The following is a 16,193-nucleotide window of genomic DNA, read 5'->3' on the forward strand; positions in this document are numbered from 1 at the left end:
CCCACTATGTAATGACCTCTATTATCTGAGTTCTGAATTTCATAAAGAAGATGATTCTGAACTTCATAGAAAGAAGGCCTTCCTGAATTTCCCTGGACACCTATCATTGCTTTTCTATATATATGTCTAGATCCATTATATCTGACACAAAAACTTAAAGTTCTTTTAGAAAAAGATAATATATTACATGGAACTATACAGTAGCAAACATGAGTTTTCCATTACTTTTCCAACTTGCCAATCATATTTTCCACCAATATTCTCTCATCCACAAGCATAATTATGGTGAAAAGCTGTGGTGCAGCATGGGGAGGCCAAGCTCTGGCTCCCTTTCCGCAGTTACTGAACAGAGTGTCTATGGGGAACCTGCTGGAGTCATTGGGTGCTGCCTCTGTGGTAAGGAGGAGGAGTAGCCTGAGCTTAGAGAAACAAATAAACAAATAAGGTTTAAATTGATTCCCTGGTGCCCTCACAGTGCCAGCAGCAACTGTAGATCAGAACCGAAGAATTTGAGAAGTTTAGGCTTGTAACTGGGTGAAGAGATGAGAAGATTCACCATTATTCAAAAATGTAATTATGTTGCTGTGGAAACCAAGATTTCAGGTGTGCGTACAAGACCCATTGAAGCTTTCAGATATAATGCCAAACATCAATACCAACTATTACAGCATCATATGAACTTGATAATTGAGCTAGGACTGAATTTATGAATGAACAAGGAGAATGCTTTCCAGGAAAGCATTCACTCTGAGTTTCATTTTACATTTAATTTGATGGAGGACATGTATGCACCAAAATCTGCACAGCTGCTAACATTATCTGGTATCCAGTTGAAAAAACACAAGGAGGAAAGAATACAGACCCAGTACTTTGCAGAACTTCTTGTGACTTTCAGACTGTTCCTCTATGAAGGAGTCAAATGATAATCATTTCTCAGTGGTTAGGACTTTGGCAATTTAATCAAAATCCCAACCAATTATAATTTGCCCAAAGAAGAACTTGACTTCTTTGAGAGTCTTTCGATTGTTCTTCTCCTGCCATTTATGATGTGAATACCTCAAGAAGAGCTGAAAAAATCTTAACAGTGGATTACAACGAGTTACTGAACAGCTAGAGATAAAAAATAGGACATAGCATCAGGCAAGATCAAATTTGTTGTTTTCAGCAATGGCCTTATTCAAAAGGAGAGAAATGTTCCTTGAAGATCATGTCAATGATGTCAAATATTATGGTCATTTCTGTGGCCATGATTCTAGTTCATCCTAGTACAGAGTGGCATAGGGAATGCATAGGAAGAGGAAGCCAACAAGCAGTCATGACAAGAAATAGTCTTTTTATTTTACTTGAGCTACACATATGCTTGTATATAGGTTTTATCTCTGCTTGAATCCCTTGAACAATATACACATTCTCGCCTCACTGCCGGCATTTTGGCCCACCTTGTTTTTGGACTTTGATTACTTAGTATGATCATTCCTTTCTCAGACCTTAATAACAGAAGTATATCCAGATTAAATTTGAATTTATTCTAATATACATGCTAGCAAGCATGTGTGACAAAATGGCTAAAGCTATGTTACATGGAATACTTTGAAAATAATAATAATAATTGGACAATTTGAGACCTACTTGAGTTTGGGATTTTTTCCCCCTTTCTTAAATTAACTAGCACTGACTGTAATTTATTTCCCAGTTTCATGTCTCTCCCTTCTATTCCGCAGGAGTTTTAGCTATTTAAGATTGTGGACCATCAATTTTGCACTTTAGTGGCCCCAGTCCTTTGTATTTTCAGAAATTTTGTTTTATCTTGATCTTAGCTAACAAAATGACCATCTGTCAAATTTATATAGTATGCATTTCTTTTTGACCTACAGAATATAGCACATGCATTGTAAAACCTATTGAATCACAAAACTAAAAAAAATAAGAAATTACTACAGTATTTTAACTGTGGTAAGAAATTACTACAGATCCTTAGCCTATTTATTGATTGGGTAATTTAGGTTGTTGTTGTTGGGTTTTGGGATTTGGGGTTTTTGTCTTTTATTTAGTTATTTTTTGATGTGGAATTTTTTGAGTTCTTTATATATCCTGTAGATTAATGCTGCATCTGAGGTGCCTGTAGTGAAGATTTTCTCCTATTCTGTAGGCTGTCTCTTTGTGTTACTGTTTCCTTTGCTGAAGCTGTTTAGTTTGAATTCATCCTTTTCATTGATTTTTTTAAAATTTAATTTAATTTTTTACACAAGTGGTGCATGACTTTTTATTTCTGTGATTGTACATGATGTACAGTTACACTATTCTTACAATTATACCTGTACCAAGGGAAATAATGTCCATAAAGTCCAACATCTTCCCCGTCCCTACTACCCCTCCCTTATCCTCCCTTCCCTCTGCCAAATTCAAAGTTCCTCCAATCTTTCCTCCTGTCTCCCCCATTATGGATCAGCATCCATTTATTAGAGAAAATATTTGGCCTTTGGTTTTTTGGAATCGGCTTACTTCGCTTAGCATGATATTCTCTAGTTCCATCCATTGACCTGTAAATGTCATGATTTCATTCTTCTTTAAGCTTGAGTAATATTCCATTGTGTATATATACTATAGTTTCTTTATCCACTCATCTATCGAAGGGCATCTGGGTTGTTTCCACAGTTTAGCTATTGTGAATTGAGGTGCTATAAACATTGAGGTGACTTCACTACTATAGTATACTGATTTTAATTTGTTTGTATATCAACTGAGGAGTGGGAGAGGTTGATTAAGTGGTGGATTTCTTCTAGGTTTTCTAAGGAATCTCAGAGTGTTTTCCAAAGTGGCTGCACCATTTTACAATCCCAACAGCAATGAATCAGTGTCTTTTTTCCCACTTCTTCACCAGCACTTGAATTTTTGATAATTGCTCTTCTGATTGGAGTGAGATGAAATCCCTGAGTACTTTTGACTTGCATTTCTCTAATTGCTAGATATGTTGAACATTTTTTCATATATTTGTTGATCGATTGTATTTCTTCTTCAGTAAAGGTGTTTGCTCATTCCATTTATGGACTGAGTTATTTGGTTTATTTATTTATTTATTCGTTTGTTTGTTTGTTTGGTGTTAATTTTTTTTAGTTCTTTACATATCATGGAGATTAATGCTCCATCGGTTCTGCATGTGGTAAAGATTTTCTCCCATCCTTTTGGCTCTTTTGGCTCTCTCTTCACATCATTCATTGTTTCTTTTGCTGCAAAAAAATCTGTTTAGTTTGAATCCATCCCATTTATTGATTCTTGACTTTCTTTCTTGTGCTTTAGAAATATTGTTAAGGAAGACAGTTATTAGTGACATGATGAAGATTTGGGACTACTTTTTCTTCTATTAAGTGCAGGGTCTCTGTTCTAATACCTATGTCTGTAATCCAATTTGAGTTGAAATAAGGATTTCTACTTTGCCCAGCACCATTTGTTGTGGAGGATATCTTTTCTCCAATGAATATTTTTGGTATTTTGTCTAGTATGAGATAACTGTATTTATGTGGGTTTCATTCTGTGTCCTCTATTCTGTACCATGGGTCGACATGTCTGTTTTGGTGCCAATACCATGCTGGGTTTTGTTGTTGTTGTTGTTGTTGTTTTGGTTTGGTTTTGGTAGTGCTGGGGATTGAATCTAGGGCCATGTGCATTCAAGGCAAGCACTCCACCAACTAAGCTACATCCCCAGACCCATGCCACTGTTGTTGCTATGGCTCTGTAGTATACTTTAAGGTCTGGTATTGTGTTGCCTTCTGCTTCACTCTTCTTGCTTAGGATTACTTTGGCTATTCTGGGTCTCCTATTATTCCAAATAAATTTTGTAATTGCTCTTTGTAGTTCTTTGAAGAATGTCATTGGGATTTTCATAGGAATTGCACAAAATCTGTATAACCTTTTTGATAGTATGGCCAGTACGACAATATATAATTATGCTAATGGGAGATTTTTCCATCTTCTAAGGTTGTCTTCAATTCCTTTAGTGTTTTTATTATAGAGATATTTCATCTATTTCTTTAGATTGATCCCCAAGTATATTATTAAGGCTATTATGAATGGGGTAGTTTTTAAATTTCTCTTTCAGTGAATTCATCACTGATGTGTAGGAAAGCATTTGAATTATGGGTGTTGATATTTATACCCTGCTACTTTGCTAAATACATACATTTGTTAATTCTAGAATTTTTTCTGGTGGAATTTTTTGGGTCTTCTAAATGTAAAATCCATGACCTTCACATCCTTGTCTTGTTCTACTTTTTATGGGGGATTCTTTCAGTATATCCCATTTAGAATGATGTTGTTCTTGTTTTAGCTAAATAGGTTTTACCATGTTGAAATATGTCTCTACTATTCCTACTTTTCTCGTGTTTTGCACATGAAAAGTGCTGTATTTTTTCAAGTGCTTTTTCTACATCTATTGAGATGATCATATGATTCTTGTCTTAAGGTTATTGAATTTATTTACTGATTTCTATAAGTTGAACCAAAATAACATCTCTAAGGTGAACACCAATTTATCATGGTACACTATCTTTTTAATTTGTTTTAGTATGTGATTTGCCAGAATTTTATTAAGAACTTTTGATCTATTTTCATCAGTTATATTGGTCTTTCCTTGTTGTGTCTTTGTCTCATGTTGGTATCAGAATGATACTAGCCTCACAGAATGAGTTTGGAAGGGTTCCCTCCTTTTCTACTTAATGAAATTGTTTGAGGAGTACTGGTGTTAAATCTTTTTTTGGAGTCCTTGAAGAACTCAGGTGAGAATCCATGTGTTCTGGGCTTTTATTGTTTGGTAACCTCTTAATGGCATCTTCTAATTCATTGCATAAAATCAATCTATTTAAATTGTGTATGTCCTCCTGATTCACTTTGGACAGATTATATGTCTCAAGAAATTTGTCTTCGAGATTTTCTATTTTATTGGAGTATGAATTTTCAAACAGTTTTTAAGTATCTTCTGTATTTCAGTAGTGTTCTTATGTGTTCTGTCACCACCAGAGAGTGTTGTACGACTTGTTGCCCCACACAACTGTTCAGTTAGGACCATTCACACAAAGGAGCCTTAAATTTGCTGGTGGACTCTCTGTTTACTGATGGGGACTCAACAGCTGTGTTCTGTCTTTCTTAACTAAGCCCCTGGAGCAGAGGCTTTTCTCTCATCTCACCAGGTACTTCCTGCCAGGGTTCCTCCAGGAGGAAAGAAATTTCATTCTTTCTTACTCTTCACTGTGTGCTGCCCTCCATCACCATGGCTCAGAGAGAGCTGGGGCAACCATGATGGAAACAGAGTTGCATAAACAGCCCTTCTCTAGCAGAATGTGAAAAATTAAATGTCACCTACAACAGCCCAGCCCCAATGTGACAATCAAGGACATGTCCACTATAAACTAGAGTCCATCTGCACCTCCTCATTACTGCTCTGGTTAACATCAGTCTTTGTCAAGTCTCAATTCTTAGTTGAAATCAACCTCTCAGTTTCAGAATAATGAGAATTTTTTCTCCTCCCCCTTACCTCATCCCCTACTCCTATCTGTGTTTGCAGGTTCCCTTTCAAGGTCGTATTCAGTCAACTGCACTCCATCTCTGCATCTCCTGAATCACCTGCCAGACTCACCTACTCCTGGAATAGCAGTTTCAGTGTCATCAAATCCTACATACAATGGTACTATGCTACTCAGCTTCATGGAAAGTTTCAGGGTTGTAGGGTCCCCAGGCACTTCCTGGAACACGGATGCCTGAACAACTACACATGTGTTCTGCACATCTCTGAAACTGAGGATATGCTGATTATTATGTAGTGCATGGCATGATAGTTCTAAGATTTACTCAGCACCATTAGCCCACACAGAAAAGAGAGATAGCCCTACTCTGTGTTATCCATGATGCTAAAAAGATACAAACCAGAATGTCAAATTCATGATGTTTGTTCTCAGGACAATCTTAGTGGCTTTCCAATGTACATAATAATTAAATCATAGTATAAATAATATATAATTAGAAATTACACAATGTTCTATAAAGATCATATATGTGTAATATAAAAGCACAACAAACCCCAACTTGACATGCTTGCTTACTTTTGGGTGATGCCTTATTATATTTTCAATGAATATGCATAAATGGTTACAAGTTCCTTAGACAAGAGCAGTGTGGCTAGCTGATAATGGACCACAAAGTTGTATACACACTAAACCCAGAATTCTATGAACATGCTAGGATGAATGATAAAGTGATAATAAAATAATCATGGAATTAATGTTACTAATCAGTTCACATTAGGGTCAGAAGATAATCCTGGAATTTACCTGGAGACAGTGGGATCGTGAGGGTCCTTAAGAGTGGAAGAGAAAAATGAAGCAACTATGTGGTGTGTTATAAGAAGGTATCCATCCATTCAGGATTTCTTTCTTTGAATATGGAGGTAATGACAACCAGCCAAGGAATGCTGGTGACCCTAGAATTTGGAAAATGAAAGAAGATGATTTTTCCCCTGGAACCTCCAGAAGATAGCACAGCCATGACACCATCCTGAAGTTAGCTCAATGAGATCCTTGTCACTCTACTGACCTTTGCAAATGAAAGATAAGTAATTTGTGTTGGTTCATGCCTCCTAACTTGTAGTCATTTCAATTATACATATATATCACAAAATTTCCACTTAGCCCAATGGACCAGTATTTATTATAAAAGTCATTCATTTGATCAGATTTATGTGAACTCTAACTTAGGGTGCTGGGTCTGTATTTGGGAAAGTGACTTACTCAATTCAGCCAACTCACATCCTGGAAAGATGGACATAATGAGAATATATGAAAGAAATATTAATTATGACCATCTGAGTTGATTTTCCCAAATGATCCCAAGCAGCGAGAATGTTAAGCTCCATGCTTCTTTTTCATGACACTTTAATTATTTGATTATTGATTCCTAGTGAATTTTTGGCAGAAAAAATAAATACCTCATGCAGTAGTGATATTCATCTGAGCAAAGTACCTGACACAGAAATATCTTCATCAGTATTTCTAGGACTCAAATGAAAACATAAAAAGGTTGAGTCCATACCCAAGAGAAGTCTAAACTTCTACAAGTAATTTTCAGGAGACATCATGGAACACTTTTTGGGAACCGTTGAAGTATGTTCACAAATTGAGATGTCCCCAGAGAACTCCACCTCTGAACAGGGGTGGGCAGAGGAACTGAACCCTGTGTCACTAAGGTGAACTCAGCAACTGTGTTCTTCTGCAAAGCCTCAGCACCTGCTTCTTCCCAGGTTCTGCCCATTAGGCATCACCACCCTCCACACTTTGACTTGCATGATTCTAGGCTCAGAAGAAGTGCAGCCAGTGAGGGTCAGTGGGTGGAGGCATATTTGCATGAGCTGCTCCACCTTGAGGCCAGTGAGGAGGGATAAGAAATGCTGGGGGCAGCCCACACCAGCTCTGGAACTCAGGAAACTGTTCAACATGGTCGGGACTCTTCTCCTCCTTATGATGCTCACTCACTGCCCAGGTAGGGACACACCTCTGTGTCCCATGGCAGATGCCTATCCATAGTCTATTCTCACTGGTTCAGATCCCCAAATATATGCACCCTGGCCCTGACTTCTACTGTGATGTGTCTTTGTTTACAGGATCCCTCTCCCAACTTGTGCTGACTCAGCCACCCTCTGCATCTGCCTCTCTGGGACAAAATACCAAACTCACCTGCACCCTGAGCAGTGGCTACAATAATTATGAGGTGGACTGGTACCAGCAAATCCCAGGGAAGAGCCCCCATTTTGTGATGCCAGTGGGCAGTAGTGGCATTGTGGGATCCAAGGGGGATGGGGATTTCTGGTCACTTCTCAGTCTCAGGCTCTGGCCTGGATCAGTACCTGACCAACCAGAACATCCAGGAAGAGGATGACAATGTCTACTACTGTGGGACAAACCATGGAAGTCGGAGCAGCTACGTGTTACTCACAGTGACACAGGCAGAGGGGAAGCAAGACAAAAACCACCAGGCTGATGGTCCCTGTTACACTTCATTTCCCAGTGTCCTGACGCTCAGGTCAGAAGGAGCCTCCTGACCCTGATTAATAATTTCTACTTCCCCAGTTATTTTATGAATTTAATTCACATTAAATATCCCTTATATACAAATATACTCTTAGCAGTCTTTGAAATAATGAGTGTATTTGGACATAGGTGTTTGTTCCCAGTCATGAATCTGCTGATGGAATTTTATTTTAGATACTGTAAAGCTGTCTACAAATGTGTACATCCTTTTGTCACCATCTTGTGCTACTTTTTTCCATATTCAGCAATTAGGAGTATTCCACACAATAATGGGATTTGAATATATCCTTTGAAATTCCAGATCTTGACACTGACATAGAGTAGCACATGCACATGGTCCTCCTGGGCTTCACACATTTTGCCACATTTGTACACTGACATATACACAGAGATCTCAGGGAGTTTGTTCCTGACTGTCAGAGAGAGAGAGAGACAGTGCTAGAAACAGAGAGAACTGCTAAAGCACCCAGGATGAGGATTTGAGCCTGTATGTAAATGAGGCACCTTTGGGAGTTGCTCCTTTGCTATGCATACAGTGAACTTATTCATGTGCAGGAAAATCACTCTGCAGCATGTTTATGCTGATAATTACCTGGATCTAGGGCAGATCTCACAGGTTAATATCAACTTTGCTTGAGACACCAGTCATATTCAGGTGTTCCAGACAAAATACACTTAGTATCAATTCACCTCGACCTGAGAAGTTCCTATGAACACCTCAGGCTTGCAAATTCATGACAATTAGTTAGAGAATAAAATGAAAGCTCTACTCTTTAGAAGATTACAATTTTACTATAAAGAATTCAAATCATGTCAAATCAGTTAAAGAGTCAGAGAAGTCCATTTCAGGGAGTTCATAGATTTGAAGCATCCTTATACTCAGGATGCCTTGCTCTGCTGATAGTTTTAAAGGATTACCCAGCACAGATCATCACTCAGGAAATGAGAATCCAGACTAGTTATTGGTCTTTTTTTTCCTTAAACACATCAACATAATTCTTTTGAAGTAAACTCAATCAATATCCAGCCCCCTCAACTCCATGAAGAAGAGGAGATTTTTCTGATAGAATGCACTCAAAGCTCCAAATTTGTAGTCATCTACTTGGTCTTTCTAGTATAGTCATTCTCCTTTCTTAAACTATCTGGGAATAGATCATGAATCAGCTCTTGAGCAAACACTCATATGGAGTCCCTGAGGAAATTCCCAAGATGAGGAGGTCACCCACCATGGGCCAGGACAAAGCCAGACTTCTCCTTCCATAATGTTAATTCTTCGTGAACACACACTCTCTCTCTAATTAAAGCACATTTGGCTACACATGACAAAACATGACCCTTGCTCTGAATGGATGACATGGTCCAAAGTCTAGGAATTTTCACCAGGATTGAATAAAGATGGGAAGGATGGCAAGGAGAGACATTTCAGGTTTTGTTTTAAGGTAGCATTCTGTAACACATGGCCTTCTTTGTCCCTGCTCAGAGAAGAGCAGGAATTAATAAACATGCTTGTGTTCATTTGTGCTCAGAAATAAAGACATATTTTCAAATTAATATCCTCATAATATTTTATTCCTACACTAAGAATTGAGGTCTTATAGAAATCCATAATTCAATAAATGTTATCTGGATAATATCAAAAATTTGGAGTTTGAAGCTAGAAAGTCAATTTCTGAATATGTAGTTTACTATCTGATGCAGTTTATGGTGTTTAAATCATTTACCTAAAAAGTACTAAATTTCCTTATCAAAATTTTTAAGTTTAAACTCTCTTAGGAAATAGTCCTTCAGGATCTCTGGTTAGACACAAAGAGTTTATTTTAATTATCCCTTACTTTAATTTTATCTCTAAATGTGAAACCAGAATATTTGAACTCTCTAGACCAAGCAACACACACCAAATATTATAAAATGGCCAAGGTTTCAGAAGGAAGATTATGGGCACTGGTATCTGTAGCTTTCAGAAACAGTCCCCAAACTCCTCATCTGTGATCATAGCAATCCACATTCAGGGGTTTCTGATTGCTGCTCTGTCTCCTAGTTAGGAAACTCAGCCTTGCTGACCATCACTGGGATCCAGCCTGTGGAGAAGGCTATATTATCAGTCCTATGACAGCAATCTCAGTGCTCCAGGCTCATGGGACAGTTAGACAAGAATGCCTTTACCATCTCTCAGAAGGGCAAATGCTCAATACCTCTGCTCAGGCCTGGCCAGTGGCTTCTGTTACCACTATTGGGGGCCCAATGAATCTACTGGCACCACTTTGAGTTAAGAAGCATCTTCTCCTCTATCTTCAGAATCATCCCCAGCAGCCTGTTCCTAGGAAAAGGACTCTGCATAAAAAGAAAATCCTGATCCTCTTTAGCTTGAACATCTGAGCAGGATCTATGGTCTCTTGCCCTGAATTTCAGGTGATGAGGCAACCAGTGCAACCCTGGACATCTCAGACTTGACCTCTGATGGGGAATTCCGTGACTCCATCATCCATTGTTCCCTGTTTCCTGGAATTCTAAAGCTGTGTCATCTTCTATTGTGTACATCTTTGGGCCTATTGTATATATCTTTGATTCATGTTTTAGCTTAGTTTCATACACATTTTTTAACATGGAACATTTGGCTGATAATAAAACACACATAAGTAAAACTTTTGACAGATTTTGAGATATTTTCACACCTTTGGTGTGAAATCAGCACAATCAGGGCAAGAAATCCACCCCCCATGGGCCTTCTGCCATGACTCTAAGCAGCTGTGTACACCCACAGCAAATTTTCATGAACAAGCAGTGCATTATCTTCCAAGAGATGTATCCATTGGCATTTATTTTTGATCACTGTTAAAAGTGGGGATATTCATAAGATGGTGATAAGTATAGGAGAAAATGATACTATAGCAATATAAAAAATCTTTCTATCAGAAAAGTCATGCACTGTTTTTGATATTTTTCCTTGAAAATCCATCCTCTGATCTTTCTTGAACCCTAATAAAAAGTCACAGACACCATGCTTTCTTTTTCAAACCCAGTAGTAACTTTATATTATATCTCCTGTTTCCCTTGTTTCTAATGAATCCAGTGAATCACACACTATACAATTTCAAAGTCCCAAAGATTAATCCATTAGGCCCATATTCACCAATTTTGGGAGGAATCAGTTAGGAAGAACTCTTATTTCACAAGGGAAGTAGATTTAGAGCAGATCTGTCTGAGTTTTTTATTCTCAGCTTATGTATTTTTCATTTCATGTAGAGCTTGTGTATAAGACACTTCTTCCCCTGAGAATGCTATAGAAAATGGGTTGAAATATGTTTCCTTTTTCCATGGTTTGAGGAGAAAGTAGAAAATTAAAAACTTAGATGAGATAGGAAGATTGCCCTGGGGATGGTCCTCATTCTATCTGTAATTAGAGGTCAAGCAGTGCTGAAGGATTTGTGGGAGGCTGTCAGGATCTCCTGTCACCTGGACACAGATATGATGGACCTGAATCTGGGCAATACCGACAGGTTGGGGGCTCTAATTTGAGAACCTTAATACCTGCCCTCTGGTCACTGCTCACAGCTCACTATTGCACAGGCAAGGACTGCCTCTTAGGCAACTAGATAGTCTCAGCCCAGGCACACTCTTCCCAGAATGGACAGCCATCCAGGGAAGGTTTGTTGGCCTATGTAAGGGACACAAATTTGAATGAATGGATCTTCTTTTTTCCTCTGGGATGTGAAGGTGATTAAGGGAACTGGGACATGTCTGCTTCAGCAGAACTCTTGGGCATCTATACCACAGCCTGGACCCCAGTCCTCTCTTCCTTCACTTCCTCCTATATTGCACAGATCCACATGGTCTTCAGCATTCTTTTATTTTATTTATTTATTTGTTTGTTTATTTAATTATTTATTTATTTTTGTGGTGCTGATGATGGAACCCAATGCTTTGGGCATGTGAGACAAGCACTCTACTAACTGAGCTATATCCCCAACCCTGTATCCTGATCCCTAGATGACCTGTACTGCTTTCCAAACTCATGCCATAAATATATTTTCTTTGGGTGCTTTTTTGAAAATATATACACTTCTGTATTTGAAGCCAAGATTAGGCAGGCAGATAGGCAAGGGTCAGATATAGAGAAGGGAGAAATTGAAATGTTAATTCCTTCAGAGCTCTTCCTCCACTCTAACCTGCCCCTGCTCCATCCTGTTGCTATGGAAAACTATCCCAGAAATTTCCCATCCCTATAGGAATTTATAAAGATGTTAATTAATGTGTCCTGGGCCGCTCCATCTGCCACCCTCCACCATTGGCTTCTTACCATTTGGCCATTCCACCAAGCATCTCCTGGGCCTAATATGAAGGAAGGAGGGAGATGAGGGAAAGAGAGGAGGAGAACAAAGGAAGTCTAGGACATATTAAGAGGCAAAACTTGTTTTTTGGGATAGGAGGATACCAGCTATGGCCCCCTTCTCCTTTTCAGGAGAATTTTATGTTACTCCTTCTTAATTAAACCTTGCTTTATATTCTTGCCTGGGTGTGCTTCTCTAATGTTGTACTTCAACATACAAGGGAGCAGAACTCACCATAAATAACCAGTGGTTTCATTTTCAGGGTCCCTTTCCCAGCTCAGACTGACTCAGTAACCCTCTGCATCTGCCTCTCTCTTTCAGCCAATCTCACCAATAACCTCAGTAGTCAGAAAAACAATTACTACATTTGTTGGTACCAGCAACAGCCAAGGAAAGCCCCATTATATGTCATGTAAGAGTGATGGAAACCATGTCAAAGGGAAGGGAATCTCTGATTGTTCCTCAGCTTTACCTCAGGGCTTGATGAATACTTAAGTATCTCCAACATCCAAAATGAGGCTGAATCTGACTATATCCATAGTGTACCTCCTAACATTGGTAACTGTTGTGGGCCTCCATCAAGTCAAGATGGCGCCTGGCAGTTTGCCAGGAGGAGTGGTTTGTGAGGTAACGCCACTGAGCCATTAAGATGGTGGGGATTCCTTATTTGCTGATTGCTGTATCTGGATGATGCTAATTAAGTCAAGCTGTGTGTAATCAGTTAGGTATATATACCTCTACTGTTTCACAATAAAGCAGTTCTGACTTCAACCTTCAAGTTGCTTGTCACCTCCCGGTTATTTTGCCCAGCTGGACTGTGGCAAATGGTGGCCCATATGGGGAACTCCGGGACACTCAGGGGTAAGTGACAAGGTAAGCTGCCCATCCTAGAAATAGATAGGACGGGAGGAAAGCTGCCCGTCCCTAGAAATAGGTAGGATGGGAGGAAAACTGCCTGTCCCTAGAAATAGATAGGACAGGAGGAAAGCTGCTCACCCCTGGGGAACAGATAGGACAAGAGGATGGATGGCCATTTCAAGAAAATGGAAAAAATTGATACAGTGTGTTTTTGTTTCATTTTATCTTAGTGTGTTGTGTTGTCTTTGTTATGGAAATATGGGTTCAGAAGTTAGTAAAAATCAAACTGAAAGGGTGCTAAGTAAATTGCTAAAGGAAGGAGGCACCCCAGTAAAACCAAGAACAGTTAGGGCATACATTGAAGTTCAGAAGAGGAAGGACTATCAGGGAAGGAGTTACAACAAAAGGCTGCTTCACAGGAGGGTGCGTGAGGCTGATGCCACCGGCTCTTCCCCACCCCTCGCCTGGGGAGCAGGATGCCACTGCAGCGAGCCCGGTGGCCCAGTGGCAGTTGGAGTCCGGGACACTCCCCAGGGCTGTCTGAGGTTGCCAGGGGAAGGTGATAGGGAGAGAGAATGGCCTTCCAGCGCCGCCTGAGGAAAACAGATTCCTTCAAATTGGCAAAATGATGAAATGAAAAATTTGAACATTTTAGCTTTAAATGGGAGCATAAAAATTTGCTAGCAAGGAGCCAGCGGGGACTCAGAGGGCTACCAAGGATCTTGCTACCTTCCTCGAGAGGGTGGAAAAGAGCCTCCAAGGGAAATTCCCCCCAGGGTCCACTTCAGGATTGGCCCTGCTCTATACAAAAATAGGAGGGGGAGGGGGGCAACCCGCCATTCTCAAGCCTTCTGAGCTTTATAAATACAGGTTTAGCAATATCTCAAATCCATAACAGCTGAACTCCAGTTTTCAATTATGGTGATAGCATTTACCTTCAGATGCTTTGGTATTTTACAGCTTTCACCACAGCTGCATCAGCTTACAGTTATTATCATTATGGTCGGAAAACTGTTCAGGTGATAAGAAAAGAAAAATAAGCTGCTTACAGAACTTACCTGGACTGTGTATCACTTCTATGCATTATGATAATATTTCTCAAGCAGCAGATTTTTCTGGACAATTAGGAGCCATGCTTAATGGCACATGGAATGTAAACTTTCAAAATTTTACTAATCTATTGAGACAACAAATTGTAACTCTTAATTTTACCAAGGTATCTTTGCTGACGGTGTCATTGGTGGTACAATTTTTCTAAAGGCTTCTCACTTGGAGCTGTCAATGGCTTGGTATCGTGGCATTTTGTATTCTCCTCCTTCTGCTTGTGGCAGGTTGTTTATGGTGTTTGTAGAGATTACACAGATCCACAAGTATGGCTAAATATATTGGGCTGGTAGTCAAAGATGGGTAAGACCCAATTACAATGGTACCAACCTAAGCCAGGAGGCTGATAATTTGAGGTCAGATCATCCAATGACGGGTAAGGACCATGTGTAGTATTGGACAACCTAAAACAGGCACGGTCCCTAAACCACATACTTGCTGTTTAATAAAACAAAAGGGGGGAGATGTTGTGGGCCTCGATCAAGTAAAGATGGCGCCTGGCAGTTTGCCAAGAGGAGTGGTTTCTGAGGCAACGCCACTGAGCCATTAAGATGGTGGGGATTCCTTATTGGCTGATTGCTGTATCTGGATGATGCTAATTAAATCAAGCTGTGTGTAATCAGTTAGGTATATATACCTCTGCTGTTTCACAATAAAGCAGTTCCGGCTTCAACCTTCAAGTTGCTTGCCACCTCCCAGTTATTTTGCCCAGCCAGACTACAGCAGGTAACATTTGTGTAAACCAGAGACTCAGGTAAATGGAGAAGTGGGAAAGAAACTCTTTTTTATTCTACTAGAAAGTCTGCCACATGGTTTACAAAAAGTTTCTGGTGTCCAAAAGAATCTGAAATGCTGATTAAAAATTTATAAGAGGAGACCATCATGCATTATTATTCTTGCTTAGTGTTCCCTGGGAAGCAGTTCATCTGTTGAGACTCCTATAAAGTGCAGAGATCAACAGTAATAGGAAAATATTATGACAGATCCCTTCCCCATACTGGTGCACTTTTTCTATGAAGGTACCATGACCTTCTCCTTTCTAGATTCAAACCCCAGGAGTCTATGCACTTACCACTGTGCCACACTAAGGATGATTTAAAGGATCAACTTTAGAAGATAACTCTGACTTAAAATTTTTTGGTTGTCTAACAACATGCTAGAATTCACACTCTACCTAATTAGAGATAAGATTACGAAAATTTTGGGTAGGAATAGAAATATTTTAAACAATTTAGTTGTTTTTGAAGGTTTCCTAAGATATTCAGTGCTTGGATTTGGGGGGTAAGAAACTAGGAGGAGAAACAATCACCACCACAATGAAGATGACAACTGATATAAAATATTCTTCATTAGAAGGATTTAAAAGGCATAGACATTAATGTCATCATAACAGCTCTGATGTTGAATGTCAAGATTCTACTTTCTCATAGATTTTTAAATATGGCAACTCCAGAAACAAGTTTGGAATGCTGGGAGGATAAACTCAGAATACCTGATCCACCATATATCAATAAAAACATGAGTAAAGTCCTCAGATGTGTAGAAATTGACGAAAATATTCAAAATTCTGGAAGGCTTTACAAATTTTAAGTCTCTGTGAGAATTGTAAATCATTTTTTAATATTTTCTATCTCCATCTCTGTAATTTTGAGAATCAACCTAGTAACAGATTTGGAATTCTTCCAAAATGCCCTCTGCCAAGAAAATTTTCACTATTTGAGCTGTGAGCCCATGGAAAATCTACATTCTCCTCACTTATCTTAGTTTTAATTGACTCAAAGAGAGGCATATCTGCATTGAGAATGGATGTTGAAGGCTGATTTATGAGTGT

At 39.1% G+C, this 16,193-nt stretch overlaps 1 pseudogene; it reads left to right on the plus strand.

Moving 5' to 3' along the window:
* The first annotated feature begins 706 nt into the window (after positions 1-706).
* LOC124108970 (CCR4-NOT transcription complex subunit 7-like) lies at positions 707-1,319 on the plus strand (annotated as a pseudogene).
* Positions 1,320-16,193: the final 14,874 nt, after the last annotated feature.

This window comes from Marmota monax, unplaced genomic scaffold (genome assembly GCF_021218885.2).
Source record: "Marmota monax isolate L192 unplaced genomic scaffold, Marmota_monax_Labrador192_F-V1.1 WCK01_AAM20220418_F8-fsc00414, whole genome shotgun sequence".
NCBI lineage: Eukaryota > Metazoa > Chordata > Mammalia > Rodentia > Sciuridae > Marmota > Marmota monax.